The following is a 27,800-nucleotide window of genomic DNA, read 5'->3' on the forward strand; positions in this document are numbered from 1 at the left end:
ATGGATGATTTGGGAGTGATTAATGATTTGAATGCAGCAAATATAAATTGGTCGGTTCAAGGTGCTTTGGTTGAGGAGGTGCTTTGGTTGTTTGTCGACGGTTGGATAGAGCTCTTGCCCTTTCTGTTCCAATCCACCTACGATGTGCCGCCGAAGGTTCAGGAATGTTCCTTCTTGATTTTTGCTCAGCTCTCGTACTTCTTCACCCCATTTAAGGAGGAATTACACACCCTCTTCTTGTACTGCTTGAGCTCCTCCAGAAGGTCAGATGAAGTTAAGATAGCTGTGTTTAGTACTGTGGTCAATTTCATTCGGTGTTTGCCCTACTCTGAAGATCAGGAGATGTTTCACTACGTCTTGATAGAAATGATGAGAACAGTGATGGGGAATTGAACAAAGGGAAGGAGATCACGGCACAGGAGGCGATCAAGTTGTTCATTGAATTGGCCGGGACCCATCCGACATTGCTTAACCACAGGGGACAGATCAGCCAGGCTATGTTGCAGATTGCTGAAGCCATAGATGTCTCTGAACAAGGGACGAGGCACTTGGCCATTGAGTTTCTGATTACTCTGGCCGAGGCCGGAGAGCGTGCACCATGGATAATGAGGAAGTGTCGGGAGTTTGTTGGTCTACTTTTTCCCATTTTAATGAGGATGGTTTCAAATGTCAAGGATGATCCCTCATGGCATACAGCTGAGACTGATGATGAGGATGCAGGTGCAAGTGGCGATTACTGTGTTGGGCAGGAGCGTTTGCATAGGCTTGCCATTGCCTTGGGTGGCAATAACATTGTTCCAATTGCGTTAGAACACTTTACTGCCCATTTTGCTGCACCCGAGTGGGCCAAGCATCATGTAGCATTGATTGCCCTTACTCAAATCGCTGAGGATTGCTCTGAGGTATCAACCTTGCACTGATTTTTGTTATTCATATATCCTGCATAGAATTGAAACATATTGTCACTGGTCTTTTTAATGAATCGACATTGAAATAGTTATCAACTCATGAACTTCACTTGGCCATGCTGCATAATTGGAAAGACAGGGCACTGTGAAAAATAATTATTTTTGTTTAAGTAAAATGGATTGCAGAGAGAATTGTGTGTTGTATTATTGATAATAGGAGCCCTTTATATAGGGAATTACAGAGTACAAGAAAGGTAATAGTATCCGATCATAACTAAGATATCTAGAACCTTCTCTATTACAATTCTAACACTAAACCCTAGTTTGAAAAGGCAAACAAGATGTCGACATCCTTCAACACTCCCCCTTGTGCCGCTCAAACTTGGTGATAATGCTTTGATCGTTACCTCATTAAAATCCTTGCCAGGTAACAAAAACTTTGTGAGACAAAAATAATTATGGTCAAAGGACAAAAAGAGCACAACACATCCTTCACTCTTCGAGATCGAACATGTAGACATCATACCTCCCCCTGATGTCAATATCTCCCCCTGATTGCTACAATCATGGGAGTTCGAATAACTTTCTTAATCCGATACTCTTCACTTATTTCTCAAAGGTGGATTTAGGTAACGACTTAGTAAATAAGTCTGCTACATTATCCTCAGATCGGATTTGATTTACTTCAATATTTAGAAGCGCTTGTTGTTGCTGATTGTAAAAGAACTTAGGCGATATATGTTTGGTGTTGTCGCCCTTGATGAAACCTAATTTCATTTGCTCAATACAAGCTGCATTATCTTCATAAATGAATGTAGTTTCATTTGTGGTAGACTTCAAACCACAAATTCCTCAAATATGTCTAATTACAGACCTTAGCCATATGCATTCTCGGACGGCTTCATATAGAGCAATAATCTCTGCATGATTTGAGGAAGTAGCAACAAAGGTCTGCTTTGTAGACCTCCAAGATATCGCAGTGCTTCCCATAGTAAAGACATAACCCGTTTGGGAGCGACCTTTGTGAGGGTCAGAGAGATACCCTGCATCAGCAAAACCTATCAAGACATCGTTGTCATTTTGATGGAGGGGAGGAGGAAGACATCAGCCACCATGGACGGCGGCGCTGACGTCAACATTACGGAAGGTGGCATTTTGCCTTGTGGGATCCGATCTCATACTTCCGTCATTTTTTTTTCTCTCTGTAGGGATAAAACAAGCCCATATCTATCTTACATCTCAAGTATCGAAAGATTGTCTTTATACCAGTCCAATGGCGTTGCGTTGGCGCAGGGCTACATCTAGCCAACAAGTTCATCACAAATTAGGTGTCCGGTCTTGTATTGTGTTAAGTACAATAATGCGCCTATTGCACTTAGGTAAGACACTTCTGCCAATTAACACGTCTTCGTCATCATCCCTGGGACAAAACGTATCCCTCTTAGGGTCAAGACTACGGACGACCATGGGAGTGCATCTTTGACTTTATCAAAATTCAAAGCATTTATTAACATGGTATACAAGTTCTAAATCTATACAAAACCGTGTTCTCCCAAGGTCCTTCATCTCAAACTCAGATTTTAGGTGTTCAGCAGTTTCCCTTAACTCTCAAGGGTTCCAATTATGTTTATCAACATAAACCATGACAATTGCAAATCTAGAACTTGTCATGAAAACGCAGGGGCATAGTTCATCATATTCCTTCCCAATCAAGTAGTCACTTTAGTGAGCGTTGCACCCTCATTGCAAATGCGCTCCGTGATCAAGAGCCACTTGATTTGGGTAAATGAAGTCCACAAGAACCTTCATTATATTCCGTATCTAGATCCCCATAGAGATACGTAGTGACCACATTCGTAAGCTGCATGTTTAGTTATTTGGAAACTACCAAACTGACAAGGTAGTGGAGTGCAATGACATCCATTACGAGAGAATATGTCTTCTCGTAGTCGATTCCAGGGTGTTTTGTGAGAAGCCTTGCGCCATAAGGCGAGATTATCATCTCTTTTTCTCACTACGCTATCTAACGAGTACCTATTAATGTCAACAGGTTTTATGTGAGGAGGTGTTGGCATCTCAGGCCCGAAATCCTTCCTCTTCGTTAGTGAATCCAATTCAACCTGGATCACATCTTTCCATTTAGGCCAATTTTCTCTACGTTGGCATTTTTCAACGGAGTAAGGTTCGATGTCATTGGTCTCAATAATTCCACGTCCTCATGTACACTAGTGTAGTTCGTAGAGATCTCTATATTCTCAGGAATTGGTTCTAACATTCAGGCATTCCCCAACGATGTCTCTTGGACATAACCACAATCCAGAATATTCTCATGAGACAGATTTTGAGTATTAATGATCAATGGATCAAGTTGTGCCAAACTCGCTTTCTTCCTAGGGCGAGAATCCATCGAACCTATGGGTCTCCTACGCTCTCTAGCTGAACCCATGGCCTATGACGCCATTATGCCACATTGTGGCGTCACTATACAACCATCCATGGTGGGGGTGCCGTGCCCATCTCTTCTGGGTGGCGCCATGTCCTCTTGAGAGGACATCTATCCTTGCAGGCATGTTTGCAGCAGTTATATGTGATCTCGTCACTTTTAGGGGATCAAGATGAAACATAGTGGGGACAGACCACGACAATTCCTATCGTTCCTGTTGAACGTTGACGTTCTAATCTCCCCCTAACGATGGGAAGAATGTCTCATCAAAGTGACAATCCGCAAATCTAGCGAAAAAAGAGATCGCTTGTCAAGGGTTCTACATAGCGGACTTATAGTTGGAGACTCATGTCCAACACAAATATATATATATATATATGCATTTGTTACAATGACTCATGTTGATGCGTTGTGGCGGCGCAATTGGCACATGAACCACACACTCAAATATGCATAAGTAAGAGATATTAGGCTCGAACCCAGTCACTAGTTGTAACGCAAATAAAAGTTGAGTAGCTGCTATGAGTCGTAGACGAATTAGCATAGTTGCATGTGATATTGCATAACCCAAGCGGAAATATTGGTGCACATTACCAATGTTTGGGCTACCATCGTAGTCGTTTAATGGTGGCTTTTCCGCGATACCAATTGGGTGTGTACATGGGAATATGATACTTGATATCAATACCCAATGATATGCAATAGTCATCGATGTAAACTCTCTAGCATTTTCAAGTTGAATTGACTGAACGGGATGATCCGGGTAGTGAACCCATAGCCATATGTTCTGGGCTAGGAGTTCATCATAAGCATCATTACGAGTGGATGATAGCGCGACACGTGACCAGCGTGTCTGCACATTAACCAACACCATAAAACATCTAAGTAGTCCGTAAGTTGGTTGAATCGATCCACAAAATCCCCTTGGATTCTATGAAAGAATGGAATTATTTCTTTAGTGTCCTTTGCATAGGATGGTCTCAATCCTAAAAAAAAACAGGCTTTACAGAATGAAAGATTTTCCTTTTACTTTGAGAAGTAGAGAGAGGAGCCAAGTCTCCATACATGGAGTCAAAGCCATGATTTTGCCGCAGGGGGATCATGGCGCCGGTGTTGGCCGGCAAGTGGTGCATGGCGGCGGCACCCAAGGTGCAGCGGCGGTGCAATGCTCTCTTTGAATCGACTTTTGATTCTCAATTCTCTTCGTTCTGAAGAAGAGATGTCTGTGTGAAGTCTTTAGTATCACAGATCATCATATCATGACCTGGGTGTCCCAAATGGTCGTGCTAAAGCCTATATGTGTCAGAATCCCATAAGTCATCTCTCATGACATGGTTAGATTCAATAACTCGAATAGTGGTTGCATACAACCCACTAGAGCGACACATAAGTTTCTCTAATACTCGTTTATGTCCGTAGTCATTAGAGGTGATGCAAAGGAACTCCTGTCCATTCTCACAATGTGTTTCCACATGAAAACCATTGGCTTTTATATCTTTCAAATAAAGTTCGAATTAAGGTATGTCCAAGACATTAAGTAAAAAAATCGACACTTTATTAATAGCCAATGATTACAGCAAAGTTTCTTTAACCAAAGTCTAATCCAAAATGAAATCAAACTTAGACAGATTGTAGTCACTCAATCCGTTCAATTACTCCAATCAAATATGACCAGGATGTAGAGAGAGATGTTGGTGGAGCGAGGCTTTCTTAAGTACCACTAATCTCAATCACTTTCCTAGACATCATACTTCATTAGATGTGCCACTTGAGAAAGAATTAATACAAAATTGTCATTGATTGATTAAGGCATAATTGCCATTACGTAATTCTTGGAAAAATAAAAGACTTCGAAATAAATCACAGGACCTTATAGCATAGACAGGGAAGGTATTGAGGGTTTTCTCAATCAATTGTTCTTCTGTGATAGTTTTTCACAAGCATGCATCAATGTCTGATGCGGAGAGCTTCCGAACAATATTCCATAACTTTGTCAAAGTTAGAGAAGCAGAGATGATTCTATCATGCTTCTAAGTTCGGAAAATTGTGAATGTTTTTAAAACATTCACGAAGCGCTATCCAAAGGTTTCTAGCGCTATCCTCATTCATGTACTCAAACTGGAGTGTCATCTCCATGTGGCGCTTCATCAGGGTAAGTGCCCTGGAATTATCTATCTCAATTTGTGAGTCTTGAGCGGTTCCTTTAGAACAGGGCTCTTGGATTGTAGGCAATAAATATCTCGTGCCCGTAGAATCCAATGGAGTAAAATCGAGCTCGTTCAAGTTTGACATCCTAAAAAAGGGTGAAACAAGAACAAATTAGTTTCGGAGTCAATGCTTCCACGAAAACTAATATAAATAAGATTTCCGAGCTATGCTACCAAGAAATCGATTTCCAAGAATATTTGGATTAGATCGAAACAATGATGTTTTAATATGGTCACAATTTGATACTTGCGGATGCTCTTAGTTCGAATGAACACTCTTAGTTCATTGATTACAAACGCTCTTAGTTCATTTAGCATGAATCCCCACAATTCCGCTTATTAAATACTCGAACCCATATTCGTTTATTTCAAATCCTGCAGCAAATAAAGGGATTTAAAAGACAATAAAGCAGGAACTTTAATCTCAAAAACATACTTGTTGATTCAGGGTTTGAGTCACGCGCGTGTTGATGCAGGCATGATGGAGCGAAGCTAACGAGGAGATGATGCAGGCGTGATGGAGCGAAGCTAACGAGGAGATGATGCAGGTGTGATGGAGCGAAGCTAACAAGGAGATGATGCAGTGAGGCTTGCAGCGGTGGTAAAGCTTCAATCCCAAGCTAGGATTGCAGTGGTTGTTCGATCCTCAGCTAGGATTGCAGTGGTTGTTCGATCTGAATCTAGGATTGCAGAGGCTGTTCGATCCTAATCTAGGATTGCAACCAGTTTGCAATCCTGGTCGTGGTAGAGGGCTGGAACGCAGGGCTGCAGTGAGTTGTGGGGCAGCAAGGTTGCAGGCGCAAGGGAGCTTTGCTTGGCTGGCTGGCAGGCGCACGGGCGCGCTGGGTGTGAGGTAGGAGCACAGGGGTAGTAGGGACGCTGCAAGGCAGCAGCGCGCAAGGGCAGGCTGGGCGCAAGGCGCGCTGGCAGGCGAGAGTTGGGCTGGGGGCTGGGTGCGTTAGCTGCAGGGGCAGCAAGGAGGCTTGCGGCTGGTGGCTGGCGTGCAAGCGGGGCAGTAGGCGGCCCGCTGGGGCTTGCGCCAGGGCTAGAGGTTGCAGGGAAGCTGCGGCAGGGAGGCAGCGGCAGGGAGGTGTAGGGTTTTTTTCGGCTAAGGCTTGAAGCTATAGTTTTTGGTTTTAGGGTTTTTTTTTTTTCTTAGGCTTGGGTTAAAGCTCGTGTTGATAACCTGTTTAAGTAAAATGGATTGCAGAGAGAATTGTGTGTTGTATTATTGATAATAGGAGCCCTTTATATAGGGAATTACAGAGTACAAGAAAGGTAATAGTATCCGATCATAACTAAGATATCTAGAACCTTCTCCTATTACAATTCTAACACTAAACCCTAGTTTAAAGAGGCACACATGATGTCGACATCCTTCAATAATTTTGTATTTGATATATCCTGCATAGCTCTGAAAGTAATGACCTCATATGTTGTAGTAACAAATCGAGCTTGGACTAGTTGTTAACTCATAAACTTCAACGTGCCCATGCTGCGTAATTGGAAAGACGGGGCACTGTGAAAATACATACTAATCAACCAAAATAAAGATGATTGTCATGTATGAGATGCACGCATACTCGTATTACTATTCTTGATGCAGTTTCCAAGTGGTCTCTTACTCACTTCTATATCAATAATGTGAAAAGTTCAGCGCAGCAAAGTATTCATTTTGTTTATGCATCATACCACCTGTTGCAGTGAAATGTATTCAAGTTATCTTATTGTATATCTTTTCTTGTTTCTATTCGCTGCAGGTAATGATAAAAGATTTGGAGCAAGTGGTGGCAATGGTTTTGAACTCCTTTGAACATCCACATATTCGGGTAAGGTGGTCAGCTATTAATGCAGTTGGCCAGTTGTCTACTTATTTGGCCCCAGACCTGCAAGTTCAATATCATCAACAGGTGTTTTCTGCACTGAATGCCACTATATATGGTTTGCAGAACCGTTGTCTGCTGCTAAGTTAATGTCTGACAAGATTGTTTAATCCTAATCGGGAATTTTTGACTGGTGATGATTTTGCTTCTTGCCATGCCAGTTTCTATGAAGTAATGAGAATCTAAAAGTTCACTTTTGAGTAAAGAAATTGACAGCTTTTTGTGTTAGACAACATTGGTTTTTGTACTTGGGAACTGTGTGGCTCTGGAGGATCATTTTCTTTAATTGGCTCATTTCCGGAGTTCTTTTTGTCAGATGTTATTTGAAGGAAGCTTGTCCTTTTCTTTTGCTAGGAAATCAATGGCTAATAATTGTTACTTCATGTAATTTGATAACTGCAGGCACATGCTGCTTCAGCACTGCAAAAATTCATTGAGAAATATGCTAGGATATCATGTCACCTTATTTGGATGAAGTGGTTTCCCAATTGGTTGTACTTCTGCAGGTAATTGCTTATATAAACTGTACCACATTGATGATGCAGGACTTGCATGTTCTTTTGAAGTACTATTTTACATGTCTCAACTTTTATGTCTTATGCAGAGTGAGATACAAATGGTGCATGTAGAAGCATTGACTACTTTGGCATCAGTTGTTGTTTCATTCCGGTATTTTTTCTCAATAATGTGTTCTTCTAGTTCAATGTTTGTGTTGTGGATCGGATGATTCAATTGGATGGTAATGGGATCTGCAGGACCAATTCCAAAAATACTACGAAGATGTCATGATTCCCCTGTGAGTTATGTTGTTGGATGCCACTAATAACCCGGTTTGGTCCAAGTCCGTGGAGTGTATTAGCCTGGTTGGTATGGCTGTTGGAAAGGAGAAATTCAGGTCCAAGTAAGTCATTTATATGAAACCACTCGTTGCATCGGTGCTTCCCAATTTTGGAATTTACATGAGATGTGTATCTTGCTACCAATGGTTATTGTTAGGACGGATTTAATTTTCTTCTTCATGCATATTTATTGCACATAGTATATTCTGTTTTCCAGATGAGAAATTAAAACTTGAGCATCTTCATTTTTACTTGACCTAGAAATCTGCAGCTGTTTTGTTTTGTTGGGTTGTTGAAATCGGCTAGTTAATGTACATACGTACCAAATGATGTTTAAGCGGTAAACTTCTGTAAGGTCATGGAAGTGCTGATGTCTTTTCAAGGATCTCAAACGGAGTCAGATGAACCAACTGCAAGTTGCATGCTACAGGTATTTTATCTTAAAATTACCCTGCTCAGAAAGTGCAATTAATACCATCTTATAACAGTTTATCTACATTGTTGTAGATATGCGCTGACCTCTGCTAGTGTTTAGGACAAGATTTCCTTCCGTACATGGGTGCTGTTATGCCTCCTTTGCTTCAGTTTGTTCAAATTAAGCCTGTTGAAACCGTTACCTCCGCAAATGACAATAGTGATATGGGTGAATCTGATGATGAAAGGTTTCAATTTCTGCAAGTTCTGTATTTGAACGCCTTCTGTAATATGCTTCCATGTGCCTGAACAACCTGTTTATTTATTTAAACCTTCCATCCTCTTTGCAAGCAACCACACACAAGTTAACGAGTCCAAGTTCACATGAACCCTGCATGCCATAAAAACTAGTCTGCATGGATAACAACCATGGCCCTTAAAAAAAAAAAAATATATATATATATATATATATATATATATATATTGTTTGTAGAGCTCTGTGAAGAGTGGATGGTTACTGAGTTTATAAGATGTAGCAATATTCATGCTTCCCTTTGGTTCTTGATGTCATGCTAAAAGTTGGTCTGTGCTACAGTACGAAAACAATTACTCTTGGAGATAAAAGGATTAGAATCAAGACTAGTGTATTGGTGGAAAAAGTTACAGTATGCAATTAGCTGTGTTGCTATGCTGATGAACTGAAGGAAGGATTCTTTCCATGGATCGATCAGGTCTGTCATAGTGTAATAATAAGTTTTCTTGCCAGGCCTTCAATGATTGCCAGGCCTTCAATGATATTTCTAAAACGGGTCATTTAATTGCAGGTCACCCCAACATTAGTTCCACTTATATCTTATATCCATGAAAAAGTGAGGAAGTCTGCTGTTTCAGGTAGTATTCACTGATGATGTTAGATGGTTTTATTTGCTCCTTCATCTTCATATGTCAGTAGAGGTTTAATTGGTAAATCAATTTTTTTCCCTCTAGCAATGCTGAAGCTACAGCTTACTGCAAAGTTAGCTGTAGACAGAGGGCAAGCACAAGGTTGTAATGAAACGTATTTAACGCAATTGTCTGACTACATCGTTCGAGCTCTGGTAGAAGCATTACCTAAGGTGATTTACTGTTTGTCAATTATACCTTCCTGATCATGGTGAATGATATGAATCTTTTTCTGATTCTTTTTGTTTGGTGCTGCCCTACTTAGAGAATGCAATTTGTGTGCAGGAAGATGATTCTGCAATCTGCACAAATATATTGGATGCTATATATAAATGAATGCATACAGGTCTGGATGCGCGCGCGCACACAGTGGCGGATGCAGAATTGGAACCTTGGACAGGCTGGATTTCTTAAACAAAAAAAAAATTATATATATATATATATATATATATATTATGGAGATTCTCGACGGTGCGAGAGAATTTTATTAATTTTAAAAAAAAGCTAGTCAGGGGGGACGTAGTGAGCCTTACCCCTCAAATGCATATCTATACAAAACTAAAAAACAAAATCAACAATCACCTGGTCAGAAACCACATTTGAACTTGAAGACTCAACATTTGTTCTTTTAAACATGTCAATGAATTTTGATCGCTTCGGTTTTGGCTCATGATTTGACATTTTACCCCAAGTCTCTAACACCTATAAATTAAGAAATTAATTTTGAATTAACTACTTTTCATAATAACTAATTTAACAAAAACAAAAGCCACAAGTTTATATGCACAATGAAAAGAAAAGAAAAAAGTACCTTGGAAAGCATTAGATTGTAGCTACTCTAATAATGGAGTCCAGAAGACCAGAAGTACTTCCATCCTGGCATCCTGCAGAAGATCATACATAGATGCACACCTGAACAAGAAATTAAAACAAAGAAACCCCAAGAAAGCAGCGAATCTTGAAGTAGAAAAGGTGCAAATCTTCAAGTCACCGAATCAGCCCACAAATCTAACTCAAATTCCAAGAAATTGAAACCGAAGACGAATCCTTCACAAGACGAATCATCCTGACTACAGCCTACCTGATTTCCAGTCTGCAACCTTCATTCTTCAATCCACAAAAGCTTCAATCCAAATATCCAATACAACCTACAAAATTGAATTTCACATCAATCCTTAACCCTAAAAATTGCCCCAAATTGGATTGATTCAATTAAACAAAATTGAACTTACAAAATTGAACTTGATCAGTTCATCAGTTGATCTCTGACTCTCTGAGAGAAGTGGAGAAGGGAGAACCGGCTGAGCCACAGGCGGCGAGAGGAAGAGGAAGTGGGAGAGAGTGAGACTGTGAGAGACGATTGTTGTAGACCCGTAGTCGATGAGTAGACTAGTGGATTCGGGAGAGCCGGCTGAGCCGCAGGCGGCGAGAGGAGGAGGAAGTGGGAGAGAGTGACTGAGTGAGACTCAGAGACTGTGACTTTGTGAGAGACGATAGACGATTCATTGGAGATGAGAGGTGACCCATAGTTGATGTCGATGAGTAGAGTGGGGAGTTAGTTCGGGTCGGCTATTGCGAGCTGGACAAACCCCAATTAAAAAAAAAAAATTCATACAACTATTTTTTTTTTTTGGGCTTCAAAATCTCGTATGCATGGATCCGCCACTGCACACACACACACACGCAAATGCATGCAGTCTGGATCAGAAGTGGATGTTTGCAAAGATGCAAAAGTGCGGACGCAGCTCAGGGCAGTGTGGATGGTGCTGGTCTTGCAGTGCCGATCCAGGCCTCCATCTTTAGTTTCTTGCCCTTAGACTTGTGTCGATCTCAAAGTCGAGATTCAGGTGCATGAAATTTTGGGTGAACTTCCCATGTGGACCTTCAACCTCGATCACTTTTTCCTCCATGATGGTGACGCCATCCCGGATGTTAGTGGTCTCCGAGGATAGAATCTGCACACCATCCGCACCGCCCTGAGTCCCGTCTGCATTTTTGATCAGGTTCTGACATCTGCTTCTGATCCAGCCTTTTATGTATGTATTTTTTGTAGTTGAACATAAGACATCTCATCATGAACGTACATTGGATATAAGTATATATGCAAGATAGCACATGCACAACCAAAATGTATGGTCAGAAATCAAAATCGCATTCTTAATCCTGAAGGGCTTGGTGTGTTGCCTTAATTGACCACAAGGGACAAACAAATCTACACACATACCTGGTTGGATGCTGGGAAAATGTTCGCTTCCCAAACCTAAACTCCAAACATGGGCAAAATGGTGCAAAGATTGGATGAGAATTTGAAATTAGAACATACATATTAGGAGTTTTTAGGGTTTTCATTTTGATTAGGTCATATTATTACCATATAGGAGAATTTCATGCTTGAAGATGTTCAAAAGGAGTTTTTCTATTGGAATCTCCAAATTTACTCACTTGACCTCTATGCCTTTTACACCTCCTATCAAATTTTCAAATACTAAATTTACTCATTAAACCTCACTAAAGTTCCTCAAATAACCTCACTCATATAATTTACAGACAAACTAAGATCTTTATAATAAAAAACTTAGTCAAACACAAGGTATTGAGTTTTAAAAATTAATAAAAAATAAAATAACGTGAACTATTATGTGATTTTTTATAATTTATTTTTTCTTTTTTAACTGTGCCCAAAAAAAAATCAATTTTTCTTAATGTTTCTCTATTTTCAGTACCTCATGATTAATTATTTAAATATTTTTTATTTATTTTTATTTGCTAGCTCTTTTTTTTTTCTTCTTCTTTTTTTTATGACAGGACCCGCCCCGGATTTCACCCTGAAATCCGAAGTGGACCTGCGGGGGCCCACCTTAGAAGAAATTTTGCCAAAAATTTGGCAGAACTTCCCCTAAAGTGGACAACCCAAAACCTGTAGAAAGAAAATTTACACTTCTAAATCACCCATCCTTATTCTCCTGAAGCCACCCTGCTCCCCCAAACAACATCAACCAAAATCATATGACACAAAACACAACTTAAATAACATTAATTTCCTCAGGTAATCAGAGCAAATCTAATAGCAAGGGTGATCAAGGAAAACCTAAATCAAATAAAAACGCGGAAGCCACGCTGTTGTCTATGCCTCAACTCCAATGTACGCCCGACCTCAACTAATTTCGCCTGCAAACTGGGCATTTGAAACCGAAGGGCCCAGGGGAAAGTAATTGAAAAACACGTTAGAGTGAGTGGACAAAAATAAATAATTTAATATGAAAAAAAACAAAATAAAACTTCATACTTTCCCACATTTTTTTATATATATATAATCCGGATGCATGCAACATTTATAAAACACTTAAGAAAATAATCCGGAAAACGTTGAACTCCAAAACACCGACTAGCCCCGCTAGCCACAACAACAGAGTAAAAGATTGAAATTTCAATACTCGAAAATATAAGACCAGCCCCGCTGGTTAAGAAAACTCAGACTAGTCCCCGCTAGTCAAAAATAGTATAAGTAGGAGAAGATGATGGCCATACGAATGAGCCTCCCAGGCTCGGGTGATAGCCTCCCAAGCTAAAGTACTCCCATTATTCTCGTAATATACCCTTACGCCACTAAGTGTAGCGATAGGATACCGGGCTACAGAATTACTGTCACACAGACAATAACCTGCGCCACAAAGGCGGAGGGTTACGGTGATCCCATCACCGCGCCACAAAGGCGGAAAAATCAATGCTAGCATGATAAAATCACCCCTCAGTATGGCACAAGGAAACATAACCGAAAATCCAGTAAATCCAAAATACATAAGGCTTCCCCCATCTCTCGTAAAAGAATTTCCAACGACGTGTCCCACACGCCAAAAGTATCTCCAAATCAATAACAAAAAGGTGAGAAATAATAATAAATCGTAATCCCCGTAAACCGAAACAAAACCAATTCTGAAATCATCATCAAGGCATTCCCAATGCCAAAATCGAAAGTCGATAAATAAATAGGAAAGATCAACAAATCAACGGCGTGTCCCACACGCCAAAATATTCTCGGGTCAATAATGAATAAGCAAGGAAGTTCAATAATGAACTAATATTACGTTTTGGAAAATACCCTGGAAAATACTTTATTGAAAAACAACATAAATCATAATTTCAAATCCGAGCATAACAAAATTAATATCCGTAATGCACAACCTGTATAAATCATAAATACTTCATGAAAATCATTATTGAAAACAAATCCATGAGATAAATCGAAATCAAATTCCGAAATCAATTCATATGCTCGGAAAATAATATGTTAATTAAATAAAGCATTAATTCAAGAAAATAAACGCATGCATCATTATTTAAAACAAAAGTCCACTCACGGTACTATTCAGGCGATCACGCATACGAGTTCCTTCGTCGAGCAATAGCTCGGTACATCGCCCTGCACACAATTATATTCCGTGAATAGTTATTCAACAAATTAATACGATTCCTAAATCAATTCCTCATAATTACATCTCCACTTCTCCTCGGTTGCAACCCAAATTATACCACTAATACCAATTCGTTTATTTAAAGGTTCCAAGGCAGAACCGAGAGATATCCGACGGTCGGATTCTCGTAAATCGATAATCGAAATCCTAAATTTTCAGAAATTCATAATCGATTAAAAACTTCTCCAATTCCAACCAAATTCACATATTCAACCTCTACAAAAATTATAGGATTTAACTAGCTAAAAAAAAAAAAGAATTTAAATTACTGTTTAAACGCCACCACTGTTCACGAACCGCACTATTCACGATTGACACTGTTCATGTGGCAGCCAACTCCTCCTCCGGCCACCAAATTTCAACCACATAATCATCTCAACATTCTAAGCATTTTTCATAACTGTGACCAAGTGAGAAAATACGTGCTCTGATTTTGCCGATGAACACAAACCCGGAAATCTCCAAACCCACCAATTTGGAAATCCTTCAAATTCACCTTCCAAACGTGGAAATTTCAGCTAGAAGTCTTGAGGGAAGATGATCAGTGACTCGAGGCGCTTCTAATAGAGCCGATTTCCCCGCCGGAGATAGCCGAAAACTGGAGAATTTCACCGGAGAAGCAAATTGCTACAGTAACAATGATTGCATAAATTTGGGGTTTTCCGGCCAAATCACCGATACCCACTGATACCATCGTATGGAGGAGGAAGAGACGGTCCAAGGACAACTGGAATCACGTCAATCGGACGCCGGACGGTGAAGAAATCGGAAAAAGAAAAAGGGAGGGCGACGCGGGGGAAGAGGGAGAGGAGAGAGAGAGGGTCGGGGTAAGTTCTGAAAATGGGAACTTATCTCGGTAAGTTTCCTTATATATAGAGAGTTACCATGAACAGTAAATTCACCTTTTCACTTATAACTTTCACATACGAACTCCGATTTTTACGTACCACATATGCACGCGCTCGGTTTAAAGTCCTCTACAACTTTCATGAAGGAAATTTTCTCAAATTTTGACCCGAACAAAAAGTCAACTTTTAGGGCCACTAAAAGTATTGAAACGATAGTAAAAGTGAAAATAGTTGTCGCTTACAGTCCAAATGACTAGTAAACGGGTAAATTAAGATACGGGACGTTACATTTTACAAATATAATGGATAGATTTAGATTTAGGTCATAATACAATTTATTTTGTTCTCCTTGACCAATATGCGTTCAATATGCATAAGATACATTTGTATCTTAGTCATAATTTTATTGATGAATGCTTTAATGAGTATGTAGTGAAATTGGAAAATAAAAATAGATAGGGAAAATAATAAAAAATGCAATCTAATATTATTGAAGTGGAAAGTCTAGAGAAAATAAATATAACAATTTTTTTTTGTATAATTATTGTCCTTAATAGTCATTTTATAGTAGGTTATATACGTCATTTAATAATTCATAATAGAGTGAGGTCAAATGAGCAGATTTGGAGATCCCAATAGAAATTCTCGTTCAAAAGTTAATCTGTTACAACAAATCCATTTATTGTCGAACAAAAAAAAGTAATTGTATTAAAAGAGCAAAATTATTGGTCAATAACCCACAATTTAAATTTTGGTTTGGGAGAAAATGTAGCTCCTCGAAATGAAGTGTTATTTTGGTTTTGTCCACCAAAAGTAGTACTTATAGCTTTGGCAAATCCATTTTTACGTGCCACATTATTTCTTCTTTGCATTGCTTATTTGTATCATTTCTTTCAGCTCTTTGGATCCACTCCAGATGCAAGCCTTGTCAAATCCATCAAGGAGATAAAGCAGGTGATTACTCCTCGTTCTAGTAAGAAAAGAGAGAGCAGAAAGGACCTAAGCATATGATTTTGATGATGAGGAAAGTTATGCGATGAAAGTGGAAAATTAACAAGAGGACCAAAGTTTTTGATCAAGTAAAATAGACACATAATTATTGTAATTGCATAATTTGTTTGCTTGTAATTCCTAATTTAAATTTAGTTATTAAGGCAAACCACACCCTCAAATTATTGTCATGGTTGGAACTTGGAAATAGTATTTTTATCAGATAATAAGCAAAATTTCTAATTAGATGATTTTTTTTATAAAAATTTGTCTAATTAATCAACACAATTTACCGTTAATGATTTTGCGTTTGTTAAACAATAATTCTTTTTTTATTTTTTTTATTTAATTTTTTTTCTTTTTTCAATTATTGAACAGTGACCTCTTCATGAGCTACCCATACTTATGCTGTGAAGCTTATGGTTTATATTGGGATAGCTCGAATTGAAAGGATTGCGGAATGGTGGGAATTAAAAGAAAAAGATAAGTGGGTGGGAATTCAAAAATAAATGTAATAAATGACCCACCCACTATGTCTGGAGAGCAGTTATAGGCAGTGAGAATGTTTTTCATACAACTACCATATTTTTTATTATTTTATTTATTTATATTATTTTGTTTTCTATTATGCAATTTACTATACTATCTCTATTAATTATATTTCATAGATTTTTGATATATAAGGGTTAAATTGGTGTAATGATAAGACTAAAAAAGAATATTTACCAAAAATATACGATCCTTTCTTAAATGGACTCTATTGCGGACGAATAAAAAAATGGTTTTCACTCTCAATTAACAATGAAATTTCTAAAAAAATTATATAGATGTTTTAGGGAATCAGAAATTGAGAGAAAATCGATGTATATTCTCATTGATAATAGGGGTCTCTTTATATACAGAATTACAATACATAGAGTCTGAATCATACAAGGAAAGATAATCTCAAGATTCTTCTAATTAAATCATATTACCACTAGGTCAAGTAATCTAGAGTTTGAGCCAAACACAAATTAGGGTTTTACTTTAACACTCCTCCTTGTGTTGCCCAAACACGGTGCTTCTCTCGTTGCCTCGCTAAAAACCTTACCGAGTTACAAAAACCTAGTGGGACAAAAATAACCTCGGTCGAAGGGGAAAAAGAGCACAACACACCCTTCACGCTTCGAGACGAACATGTAGACATCTCCCCATGATGTCTGTGCCTCCCCCTGATAGCTACGATCATGAGAGTTTAGATAATTTCTGCAAGTCAATTTTTGCCACATGTTTCTCGAACGTGGATTTAGGCAATGACTTAGTAAACAAGTCTGTCACATTGTCCTCAGATCGAACATGGTTCACTTTGATCTTGAAGAGCTTCTGTTGTTGCTGATTGTAGAATGATAAGAGCATATTTATGCGATGTTAATAGCGTTAATCTCCATACTTTCTTTGTTAGTTTAGTGTATTTTCTAGTTATTCACTTTGTTTATTCGTTTTATACGTATCTTGGAGTAAAGAAGAAGAAAAGAAGTAAAAGAGGGATTGAAAAGTAAAATCGGGAAATCTGCCTGTGCAGATCAGTTAACTTCGACAGAGCACTGAGACCATCTCATAACGATCCAGAGGATTGATGGATAGCCTCGGATGTCTAGTTTCTGAATCTTTTTACGGCTCATCAATATCATTTTTTTAGAGGAAGTTATGGCCGATTTAGTATAAGAGGTCAGGCTGCGCGTGAATCTGAGGTTGGACGGAAATTTATGTTTCGAGGCCCAAATCACACCAAGAAGGCCGAGGACGAGTTTGTACTTCATATTCCGACTTCTGATGGACAAATGGCCTGATGTGAATGGTTAGAATAACTCATCAAGTTCAAGAGCCAATAGGAAAACTCCACCTGAGCACGTGAACCCTAATTCTTTTAGGTTTTGGACTTCCTAACCTCTAAGCATATAAAAGGAGATCAATCTGCAGCAGCTCTGGCTCTCTTCTTCTTCCTCCCTTTTTCATTATTTTGTGTTTTTGATTCCAATTATGTGTAACTAAATTTCCAGTAGTTAGGGGGCAGTTGAAGCCCCTAGACATGATCCATAACATGCTTTGATATTCAATTTGTTTTCCAATTAATAAAGTTGAGGTTTTGTGTACCGATTTTTCATTGATGAATTCTATGTTTGTGTGCTTTGGAGGCCTACTTAGTATGCATGCAAGCGTTCTAATACTTTGATTGTTTGATGCCTGGATCGATAGTTGGATTCCTCAAATTGTCTAGAGAAGTAATTGGTAGTTTTCACTAGCAAGTAAACAAAACCCTAGGTTTAGCAAGGCTCTAAGTTATTTACGATGTCTAGTGATTGCTCAAACTCTTTTCAAACTTAATGATCTCTGCATGTTTAATCTAATAAGCGTACCTTTAGGTTGCATTGCTTGGGAATAGTCTAGGTGTAGAGCACTTCCTGCCTAGCTTACAAAGTAAGAAAGAGTAATAGGTTGTGTTCAAGCGTACCGAGCCAATCTGAGTGTCTTCAACTAAATAATTGGTAGCAAATTGGACAAAGTGTGTTGTGTGTGATTGTTGGGGGTGGATACTTCCTTCCTAGCTAGTTTCATCATCTTGATATCAACCAATCTCAAATCTGTCTCATTTTCGTTTCTCCTTCTGTCCTCTGTCTTCATGTATTTTACTTTTATAGTAAACGAAATCCAAAAATTCCCAAATTTTGTGTGCTGGACGCCTTACGTGTCTAGTACGTCTCTGTAAATTTTCATATTTTTCTGGATTGTTTTGGTTAGGTTTTTAGTTTGTTTTTCGACTACTGTTCTGCAGGAGCTGCAGTCACGTTTTTGTGATTTTTCTTGAAGCACTTAGTTTAACTTAATCCTCTGCGAGAGACCCTTATTTCTCTATACTACGATTGACATATTTGTAGGAGAATAAGGAAAATCAATAGCTTTAAATTTAGCTATCATAGAAGAATTTAGGCGATATGTGCTTGGTGTTGTCGCCTTTGATGTAGCATTGCTTCATTTGTTCAATGCAAGTAGCATTATCCTCATAAATGCTTGTTGGCTCATCTGTGGTAGACTTCAGACCACAATTGCTTCGAACATGCGTAACTATGGATCGAAGCCATATACATTCACGAACTGCTTCATGAAGAGTAATAATCTCTGCATGATTTGAAGGGGTAGCGGCTAAGGTCTGCTTTGTAGACCTCCAAGATATTGCGGTCTTTCCCATGGTGAAAACATAACCAGTTTGGGAGCGACCTTTATGTGGGTCAGAGAGGTACCCAGCATCAGCAAAACCTTCTAAAACACTTATATCGTTTTGGGATGGGGAGAGGGAACGTAGTCCACCATGTGTGGTGTCCTTGGCACTTGATGGGTCCAAATCCATCGTCTCTGTATAGGGATAGAACAAGCCCATATCAATAGTACCACTCAGGTATCGAAAGATATATTTAATACCTGACAGGACCCGCCCCCGAATTTCACCCTGAAATCCGAAGTGGCCCTGCGGGGTCCACCTTAGAAGAATTTCTTCAAAAAATTTGGCAGAACTTCCCCTAAAATTGACTACTCAAAACCTGGAGAAATGAAATTTACACTTCTAAATCACCCATCCTTATTCTCCTGGAGCCACCCTGCTCTCCAAATCACAACATCTTCCAATTCACATTACACAAATCTCAACTTAATAACATTAATCCCACAGGTAATCAAAGCAATTCTAATAAAAAGGGTAAACAAGGAAAACCTAATTCAAAGGAAAACACGGAAGCCATGCTGTGACTATGCCTCAACTCCATGTATGCCCGACCTCAATTAATTTCGCCTGCACACTGGGCATGTGAAACCGAAGGGCCCAGAGGAAAGTAAATAAAAACATTAGCGTGAGTGGACAAAAATAATTAATTGAAAAGATAAAGGATTTTATACTTTCCCACATTTATTCCTTTAAAAACTCGATGCATGCAAGAATCGTAAAATATTTGTCTTTAAAAACAAGAACCTAGTAAAGACAAGCTAGCCCCGCTGGTTAATTAAAAATCAAACTAGCCCCGCTAGTCAAAATAACATAAAAGTAGGGGAAGAAGATAGCCATATGAATGAGCCTCCCAGGCTCGGGTGATAGCCTCCCATGCTAAAATACTCTCATATACTCCTGTTATATACCCACACGCCACTAAGTGTAGCGATTAGGATACTGGACTTCAGCATTACTGTCACAAAGACAGTAACCAGCGCCACAAAGGCGGACGGGCTTCGGTGATCCCATCACCACACCACAAAGGCGGACATCAATGCTAGCAATGACAATAGTCACCCAAAGTATGGCAAAAGAAAATCCGAAAACCACATAAATCCATAAACCTTCCCCAAACTCTCACAGTAAGCCGAAAATATCATCGACGTGTCCAACACACCAAAAGTATCTCAAATCAATAGCAGAAAGGCGAGAAATAATAATAAATCATAATCTCCATAATTCGAAACAAAACCAATTCCAAAATTATCATCAAGGCATTCCCAATGCCAAAATTGAAAGTCGATAAATAAATAAAAAAATATAACTCCATCGAAATCCCATTTCAAAAATACTTTAAAAATCTCAAATCGACGAATGAAAATATAATATAAAATTCCAGAAATCACCTCGGAAATATATTCGTCGAAAAATCAATATAAATTATAACTTCGAATCCGAGGATAACAAAATTAATATCCGAAAATCACAACCGGAATAATTCATAATCACTTCATGAAAATCAACATTGAAGGTAAATCCACGAGATGAATCGAAATCACTACCGATAGCAAATCATCATATACTCAAAATATAAAAGATGATAATTAAATAAAGCATTACTTTAAGAAATAAATGCATGCATCAATATTCAAAATCAAAAGTCCACTCATAGTACTATACAGGCGACCACGCATACGAGTTCCTTCGTCGAGCTATGTACATCGCCCTGTACACAAATATATTCCTTGAATAACTATTCAACAATTTAATACAGTTCCTAAAATCAAATCCTCATAATCACATCTCCACTTCTTCTCGGATTCAACCCATATTATACCACTAATACCAATTCGATAATTTAAAGGTTCCGAGGCATAACCAAGAGATATCTAACAGTCGAATTCTCGTAAATCGATAATGGAATTCTAAATTCCGGAAATCTCATAATCAACACAACTTTTCTTCAATTCTAACCAAATTCACATTTACGAGCTCTATATCAAATATAGAATTTAATAGGCTAAAAATCAAAGCCAGAAAAATGCCCTACACGCCACCACCACCGCCATCTCCAATGGCCACCAAATTTTGGCAGCAGCACCTACTCAACAAACCCAAAAACTTTCTCAACTATGTCAAAGTCAGAAAATGAGTAGAAGTACCTCAACAATTAAGGAGAAGTTTGAACCCGATTTGTGAATAGTGACCCAGAATTTCAAACCTTCGATTCTTCCTTCTCGCTTCAAATCGTTGTAAAAGGTTCATGGAGCATCATCTACGTCTCAAGGCACTTCCAATGGACTAAGGATTACCGCCGTAGGTGGCCGGAATCGGGAGATATCGGCGTTGACTCAAAACTGCTACAATAACCGTCCTCTTCTTCTCGTTGCTGCACCTTCTATAGTTCAAATTAAGCTACCAAACGAACCCAGAAATGAAGATAAGAAAGAGAGCTTTCCAATGATAGCTTATGCGTTAAAATCCGTCACCGGATGAAGAAGGTGTTATGGCCGGAAGAAGGTGAAGAGGTCGGAGAGGAAGAGAGAAGAGAGAGAGCTCGGTAAGTTTCTGGAAAAATAGAAACTTACTACAGTAACTCAGCCATTTATAGACAAATTACCATAAACAGTAACTTTGGTATTTTAGCCATAACTTTTGCATACGAACTCCGATTTTTACTTATCATATATGCAACGCTCAGTTTAATGTCCTCTACAACTTTCATAAAGGAAATTTTCTCAAATTTTGACCCGAACAAAAAGTCATCTTTTAGGGCCGCCTAAAAGTACCGAAACGACAGTAAAAGTAAAAGTCGTTTACAGTCCAAATGACTAGTAAATCGGTAAATTCAGGTTCAGGACGTTATAACACCAGTCCAATGGAGTCGTGTTGGCGCATAGCTATATCTAGCTAGCAAGTTCACAGCGAATGAGATGTTTGGTATTGTGTATTGTGCTAAATACAATAATGCGCCTATTGCACTTAGGTATGGCACTTCTGCCTCTAGCACTTCTTCATCGTCATCTTTTGGACGAAATGGATCCTTCTTTGGATCAAGACTACGGACAACCATTAGGGTGCTTGAAGGCTTAATCTTGTCAGTGTTGAAACGCCTAAGCATCTTTTAGGTATAAGCTGATTGATGAATCAGGATACCATCTCTACGGTGCTCAAGTTCCAAACCAAGGCAAAACTATGTATTCCCAAGATCTTTCATCTCAAACTCAGATTTCAAGTGTTCAGCGATTTCCCTTAATCTTTAAGGGTGCCAATTATGTTCATTTCATCGACATAAACCGCTACTATTGCAAATCCGAAATTTGTCCGTTTTATGAACACACATGGGCATAGTTCATTGTTGACATATCTCTTACCAATCAAGTAGTCACTTAGACGGTTATACCACATCCATTTGGATTGTTTCAATCCATATAGTGACCCTTTCAATCTAATCGCAAAGGCGCTCCGTGGTTTAGAGCCACTTGATTTGGGTAATTGAAGTCCATCTAGGACCTTCATGTATATTTATGTATATAGATACGTAGTAACCACATCTATAAGCTGCATGTTCAGTTTTTCAGAAACTACCAAACTGACAAGGTAGCGGAACATTATGACGTCCATTACGGGAGAATAGGTCTCCTTATAGTTGATTCCAGGGCATTGTGAGAAGCCTTTCACCACAAGGCGAGCTTTGTACCTTACAATCTCGTTTCTCTCATTATGCTTTCTAGCGAATACCCATTTGTGACGAACTAGTTTGGTGTTGGGCTATATTGGTACAACTTTGCCAAATACCTTTCTTTTCGCTAGATAATCAAGTTCTGCCTAGATCACATCTTTCCATTTTGGCCAATCAGCTCTACGTTGGCATTCATCAACTGAGCGTGCTTCGATGTCATTGGTCTCAATAATCTCATGCGCCACTGAATACGCAAATACATCATCAATGATGATGGAGTTTCTTTCCCACGTCCCATGTACACTAGTGTAATTTATAGAGATCTCTACGTTCTCAGGGATAGGTTCTGACATTGAGGCGTCCCACAATGACATCTCTTGGACATAACCATAATCCAGAACATTCTCATGGGACGGATTTTAAGTATCGATGATCAAAGGATTTGTTTGTGCCTCATTCGCTCTCTTTCTAAGGCGAGAATCCTTCGAACCAATCGGTCTACCGTGCTTCCTTGCGAGACCTGCGGTCATAGAAGCCACATCATTACTATTCTGGGCAATGGCACCATCTCTTGGTGTCACAGGAGTGGCGTTATGTCCATTATTCGGGACATTAATCCTTGCAGGCACGTTTGCAGCAGGTATGTGTGATTTCGTCACTTTGACAACATCAGAAAACTCATCAGGCAGAGTGTCTGGGCAGAGTGTCTGCTACGTTCTGGAGCTCGATTATTCTTCGCACTTCAAGTTCGGACTGTGTGGTACGGGGATCGATATGAGACATATATAGTGGGGACAGACCACAACAATTCTTGTCGTTCCTGTTGAACCATTGTGTTCTTATCTCCCCCTAACAATGGGAAGACTGTCTCATCAAAGTGACAATCTGCAAATCTAGCAGTAAAGAGATTGCCTATCAAGGATTCAAGATAGCGGATGATAGTTGGAGATTCATAGCCAACATAAATTCCCATTCGTCATTGTGGACCCATCTTAGTACGCTGTGGCGACGTAATAGGCACATAAATAGCACACCCAAAAATGCGTAAGTGGGAGATATCAGGCTCGTACCCAGTCACTAGCTGTAACGCATAGTAAGATTGGGTTGCAGTGGGTCATAGACGAATTAGCGTCGCTGCATGCAATTTTGCATATCCCCAAGCAGAAATGGGAAGATTGGTGCGCATAACCAATGTCCGTGCTATCATCTGTAGTCGTTTGATAGCGGCTTCTGCGAGACCATTTTGGGTATGAACATGGGGAACTGGATGCTCTACATCAATCCCCAGTGACATGCAATAGTCATTGAACATTTTCAATGTAAACTCCCCAGCATTATCAAGTCGAATTGATTGAATAGGATGGTCAGGGTAGTGAGCCCGTAGATGGATAATCTGGGCGAGGAGTTTAGCATAAGCAGCATTTTGAGTGGACAACAGCGCGACATGTGACCAGCGTGTCGATGTATCAACCAATACCATAAAGTATTTAAAAGGTCTGCATGATGGTTGAATTGGTCCACAGATATCCCCTTGGATTCTCTGTAAGAACTTAATGAGTATTTTAGGATCTTTTGCGTAGGACGGTCTCGGTCCTAATTTCCCGAAGGAACAGGCTTTGTAAAATGAGCGAGGGGCCTTAGAAGTAACCAATGAGGATTTTGGTTGGGCATGAGCGTCTGTAGCGCTATTGGAAGCAAAATGTGTAACTACATCTCCCATCATGGCGTTGGAGCCATGGGAATTAGTATGTACGGCGTCATGGCCATTGGGAGGAACAACCATGGCATCATGCTCATGGTTGGCGCCATTTATGGCATCGTCACGAGGGACTTGGGCGGCCCTATGGCTTCCCAAGACAGCTGCAGCGCCAGATGCTGCAGTGGCTGCTGTCTTACTAAGTCCGGGAATCAATTTTCGATTCTTGCTTCTCACTCTGAAGAATGGATGTTCGTGTGAAGTCTTTAGTATATGGATCATCATATCACGACCAAGATGTCCTAGTCGGTCATGCCAAAGCCAGTATGTGTCAGAATCCAAGAGATCTTCTCTTATGATATTATTGGATTCAATTGGTCAAATTGTAGTGACATAAAGTCCACTAGATTAACACATAAGCTTCTCTAAGATGCGCTTCCGTCCGCAATCATTAGAGGTAATGTAAAAGAACTCTTTTCCGTTCTCATTATGCGTTTCAGCATGGAATCTGTTGGCTCTTATATCTTTGAAGCTTAATAAGGTTCGATTTGCCTTAGGAGCGTAGAGAGTTTCAATGACTTTAATCAAGGTGCCATTTGGAAATAGGAATTGGGTCATTCCATGTACTTGAACTAAACCTAATGGCCTAGCCATCGTAGTCATAGAGGAATATGTAGGCAACATCTCTAAGAATAATTGCCTATGTCGTAGAATGATGTGCGTAGTCGCACTATCCGCAAGACATTGTAGTTCATCCATTCCTAAAAGAAAAGCTCGTAATTAAAAATGAGTCATAAAGAAAAGAACTCAACTTTTATTAATAAGTCAAACGGAATTACATCACCATTTCTTTAACCAAAGAAAATCTAATCCAATAGACTAGCAAATGCAAAACAATGGCGATCATCCAACTCCTTTCAGTAATTTCAATGCACAAGTGACTAGGTGAGTAGAGAGATGTCGGTGGAGCAAAGCTCGCTTAAGTACCACTTATCTCAAAACATTCCTAGACATCACACCTACATTGAGTACGCCTACTTTGAAGAAAGATTAAACCATTAGCATCTACTAAAAATTATATGGCAATTGCCTACATCTCTTGGAAAATAAAAAGACTTAATCAAAATCACCAGTTTCTGGTGATTCTTGAAGTCTTCCATCCTTAGATCGAGATCGCCATCTTGATCTTCTTGTTCCATGTAATTTGCCTCCCTTGCTTCACGATACATCTTGTATGCGTTTGCAACATTTTGGGATGCTTTACACGCCCTTGCCTCTAGGTAGTCCACATCTGAGACAAGCATCATTATGGTCATGTTCCCTTGATCGAGGAGCTTTGGGAGTGCTTTGAGGACGGTTATTGCCTTTGGTGGCGTCACCACCATAACCGGAGGCTTGGCCTCTTTCTCTCTTCACACGTTTTCCTCCACGGTTTCGTGCACGCCTATCATGGCGGTTTCCTTCCTCTTTGGGGCGAGAATATGGACCAGAACATCCAGAATTATCCCTATTCTTAGGGTTTCTCTCCTTCCGTCCTCCCTTGGAGGCGCGACTATAATTAGAGTCCAGAATTGACTTGGTTCCCACGGGTCTAGAGTTATAGTTCTTCACAAGTATGTTATCGTGCTTTTCAGCTACGTTCATGGCACCAATTAACTCATGAAATCTTGTGATGCATCTAGCATTGACATCAATCCGATAGTTTTTAGCTACCATCAATGCAGAGATGGGGAAGGTGGAGAGAGTCTTCTCGATTAACATCGTATTAGTGATTTTCTGTCCACAAAAGTCTATCAAAGACTTGATATGAAGTGCTTCCGAATTGTAGTCAAGTACAGACTTGAAATCACAGAAGCGAAGGCTATGCCATCTCACTTCTAAGTCTGGAAGCAGGGAATCATGGACGTTGCCAAAACGCTGCTCGAGTTCTACCCATAGTTTTCTTGGGTCTTCCTCATTGAGGTACTCATTTTGGAGCGCGTCATTCATGTGCCTTGCCATGAGAATGATGGCTTTTGCCTCATTAGCCTCTCTCGTAGCTCTATTTGCTTCAAAAGCAGCAGCTTGTTGAGGAGTAAGCACGTCCTGACTTGGCTCTTGGATCGTACTCAAGATCCCATCAGCCTTAAGATGCTGGCGCACATGACGGACCCACTTGTGGTATCCTGCGCCTGTTATCTCTAGTAGAGTGAAGCTTAACTTATTCAGGTTACTCATCCTGAAAACAACAAGAAAATAGGGTTAGTTTCGGAGCGAAAAAGGCTACCACGAAAAACTATAAAATTTCTGAGCATAGTCGCTTCTAAGAAATTAGGGATTTTTTTAGCGTAGTCGCTTCCAAGAAAATCAGATTCCAAGAGGGGTTTTGGATTACATTGAAACAATGATGTATGTGATCGATCGTTTTTCTTCTCAACAAACTCTAAGTTTGGAGGACTCTACAAGCTCCAAGCTTGGACTGAGCACAAGCCCCCATAGTTCAGATTTTGGTCTCCCCTATGAAGAAGAGAGGGGGGTGGGTAGAAGAAGGGAGGTTGGAAGTCCTCGAGAAAAGTAGAAAAGAATAAAAAAAAAACTTTTAAAACAGGAACTTTTAGAAAAGTTTACCTTGAAAAATTGCCGGAAATCTTGACCGGAAAAAGTCGCTGGAAAAAGGTTGACCGACGGTGTTGACCGATCTATTGATGTGGCACCGGTTGCTGACATGGCAGTCTGATGCTGACGTGGCAGGCTGACTGGGTGCTGATTGGAGGCTGATTAGATGCTAACGTGGCTCAGCTGCTGGGCTGATCTACTTCCGCTTCTGGGCTTAGGGCTTGCGTCTACTGGGCTGGGTTGACTGAAGCAAGGTTGAGGATGCAGGCGGCGGTTCGATGGTGCAGTATCTTCAGGCGGCTGGTTCCAGTGATGAATTTTCCAGTTCCCGGAATCTGGTGGTGGAGTATGGCTGCAGGAGGCGCTGAGGAAACCTTCGAACCAAGCAGAGAGATTTGCGTCACTTCAGGTGGCCGGTTTGGTGTTTTTCCAGCAGGTTCTGGTGGTGGCGTTACCAGTTCTGGACTCTTGGAGTTGAGAGCTTTAAGGTGGGCGGCGGTGGTTTCTGGGATTTGAAGGCTACGAATTTAGGTTCTCAGAGTTAGGGTTCCGGTGGTCATAAGACTAGATAGTCTTTGTATGGAGACTGATATATGTAAGAATGTGGTGAGTTCAGTTATTTATTTATTTATATTTATTTATT

The 27,800-nt window shown here is 39.7% G+C and overlaps 1 pseudogene; it reads left to right on the forward strand.

Moving 5' to 3' along the window:
* LOC112163709 lies at positions 1 to 27,635 on the forward strand (annotated as a pseudogene).
* The last annotated feature ends 165 nt before the right edge of the window (positions 27,636 to 27,800 follow it).

Source organism: Rosa chinensis, chromosome 5, assembly GCF_002994745.2.
Source record: "Rosa chinensis cultivar Old Blush chromosome 5, RchiOBHm-V2, whole genome shotgun sequence".
NCBI classification, from domain to species: domain Eukaryota; kingdom Viridiplantae; phylum Streptophyta; class Magnoliopsida; order Rosales; family Rosaceae; genus Rosa; species Rosa chinensis.